Source organism: Lactuca virosa, chromosome 5 (genome assembly GCF_052849685.1).
Source record: "Lactuca virosa cultivar CGN04683 chromosome 5, Lactuca_virosa_CGN04683_v6, whole genome shotgun sequence".
In the NCBI taxonomy this organism is placed as follows: domain Eukaryota; kingdom Viridiplantae; phylum Streptophyta; class Magnoliopsida; order Asterales; family Asteraceae; genus Lactuca; species Lactuca virosa.
This window is the reverse complement of record NC_136430.1, coordinates 305,705,614-305,708,547: the sequence shown is the minus strand read 5'-3', so window position 1 is coordinate 305,708,547 and position 2,934 is coordinate 305,705,614. Positions and strand designations below refer to the sequence as shown.

The 2,934-nt window shown below is 34.7% G+C and overlaps 1 non-coding gene across 1 annotated transcript; it reads right to left on the bottom strand.

Annotated features, from left to right (window-relative positions):
• Positions 1–1,757: 1,757 nt before the first annotated feature.
• On the bottom strand, positions 1,758–1,863 carry LOC145118284 (small nucleolar RNA R71). Its single transcript, XR_013713243.1, has one exon. It is a non-coding gene; the product is annotated as a small nucleolar RNA R71 (small nucleolar RNA).
• Between the last annotated feature and the right edge of the window lie 1,071 nt (positions 1,864–2,934).

Below are 2,934 nucleotides of genomic sequence, written 5' to 3'. Positions count from 1 at the left end.
TTCTTTAGATTGAACATGTCTAGCTTCCTTTCTATTTTGTTTTTGTGCTTATTTTCTGCCATGAGTAGCTAAATCATTAGGCTTTCATTTAGTGTAGATAAAACCTAATACTATGTGTATGTTTCTTGATTTATATGGATTTTATGAAGTTGGTTTAAGCTTGTGTTTGATTATCATTACCTAGCATGTTAAAGTTTCAATCTTTGTTGCTTTGATTCAAGTTAACTGTAGTTTAATGACCATTTGAATTGCATGAACTTGTCTACCTAGTAGTTTATGATCATTGAATTGCTAGAGCTAGGATTGACCATATATTAGATTAAGTAATAAGGGTAACAATTTTAACTGTGTTGGAGAACATAATTTGATCATAACTGTGTTTGGTAATTTTGTCTTGATGATATATAATTATCTTATATATTTCTTAGATAGCTAAACTATCTTTAATAATCAATTTTCTATTTGCTTGTGTATAATCATTACATAGTAGTTCGTGAATTAATGAAAATATTAGGAGATCGAATCAAGACTGCTAACTATAATTAAATTGGTAACCAATTAAAGAAATCCATGTATTGAAACTATCCATAGGAACAAGGGGGATACAAAGCTAAACGAACGTGTCTTCATAATCTTGGTAACAATCGTGCTTAGTTAAGTTGTTTGCTTAGTTTTTAGTTAATTGAATATTTTAAGTTAATCTGAACATGAAAAATCAGATAAAACCCCTTCTTTAATTATTGTTTTTAGATTAGTTTTTAGTAGTTATTTTAGTAGCTAAAAATGTTCCCTATGTTCGACGCCCATCTTATTTTACTATACTATAACTGACTAGGTACATTGTCTATAGGTATATTAGTAGATAAGTAGTTAGGTTTACAACTTTAAAAGTTTATAGATAATATCTTTTGCATCACATCAAGTTTTTGGCAACGTTGCTAGGGAACGACTATTCAGTTGTTAATTTAATTACTTTACGTTAATCGATCCTTTTTGTGGGATGAAAACCGCGAAAAGTTAATTTTCTACAAAAATTAAATGTTTTGTTTTTATTGTTCTCACGATGTGAGATTTACCTCTCATGACGTGATTTCACTTTTTCAGTTTTTATTTATTTTTCTTTTTAGTTCAATTTTACGTGTTTTTTGTTTTGTTTTGCTTCAGTGATTTATGACCCGAGGATCCAGAAATCCAATAGTTCCACCACATCAAGATCCATAATCCACTTTCCATAAGAAGAAAGATAAAAAGGTTGACGAATCGAGTAGGACCTTCCGATTTGATAACTTCGAAAGCTTTGAGAAGGCTCCCGAAAAGAAGGGCATTGGTTACGAGCCAGAAACAAAATATGATTCAGAGGACGACGTAAAAAGTGAGCTAGAAGAGATGGCATACATTACCACCATGACAATCGAAGAGTACAAAATGACAATGGTCCAGGTCTTGTGTCGCCTACAATACCAGCTGCATCGGGTTTTGATCTCAAAGGACACATCCTCTCGATGCTCAAAGACATTCCATTTCCTGGGAAAGATTACGAAGATGCTTTCAAGCACATCGATGAAGTTTTGGACATTGCTAATTATTTCAATGTTCCAGATGTTTCAAGAGATGCGGTTTTACTGAGAATGCTTCCCATGACATTTACTAGAGATGCAAAAATATGGATGAAGTCTTTAGCACCTAGGACAATTAGTAATTGGGACAACATTCGTGAACCATTCAGCGAGCAATTTAGTCCTCCTTCAAAGATAGAAAATTTCAAGAAAAAGATTCCTAATTTTCAACAAGAAGATGGAGAATCTTTATACGAAGCATGGGAAAGATACAAGGTCTTTTAAGAAATTGTCCTTAACATGACTTGGACGTGCAACAAGAAGTTTATATCTTCTATGATGAGGTGAATGTGGCAACAAGGTAACTCCTTGATTCGCAAGGCCCAATGAAAAAGAAGTATGCAACCACCATTAAAGAGTTAATTGAAGAATTCGCAAATTACTCGAGAGAATACCACAACCCACGAGAGGATGTGACAAGAGGTAAGGGAAGTAGCAATGGAGATTCTGGAGATTTAGCGGCTGCTATGGCAAAACTAGAGTATATGGACCGAAGAATGATGAAAATGGGTTAATTGATTCATGTTATACAAGCTGGTTAAGATAATTGTAGTGGACCACACTTAATGAAAGATTGTGATTTGAATGAAAACGGGAATAGAAAAGCACAAGTCTACCACTAAAGTGGTGACAAATATGATGAAGATTGGAGAAATCCAAAGAAAGAGTGGTTGCCTTATGAAGAATACAAGAATCAAAAAGAAGAAAAGTATTGGCAAACCAAACGAGGCTACTACCAAAAGGAACAACCACCACCCGAGAAGAAGATGGACATTGAGTCAATGCTTAATACACTTATGGAAGCCTCTGAAAAAGACACGATGCTAGTGATGTTACCATCAGAAATCATCAAACTTCCGTAAGGAACATTGAGACTCAACTCAGGAAATTGACTACACTCGTTAACGAAAGGTTACCACCCAAGAATCCCAATCCAAAACCACAACCACATGTCATGGCCATATCCACAGACAAAAACCCTCATTCAGAGCCTATAGTGATCCCTAATGAAGCATCAAAACAACCTGATGCACAGCCAAAGAGAATGAAGATCGAAGAAAAAAGAAATGTCTGGCGCCCAGTTCTCATGACATGAGGGACAACCTCTCACGTCGTGGGCACAATCTAATCAGAAAAATCAATCTTTTGTTAAACCGTACTAACCTCCGTTACCTTTTCCTTCTCGAGCAAGGTCACATCCACTGGAGAAAGAGCATAAAATATTTATTAATCAAGTCAAGGGTATTCCAATTAATACCGTATTTATTTAATTGTTAGTAAAAATTCCCGAATACGCGAAATTCCTTCAAGATCTTTT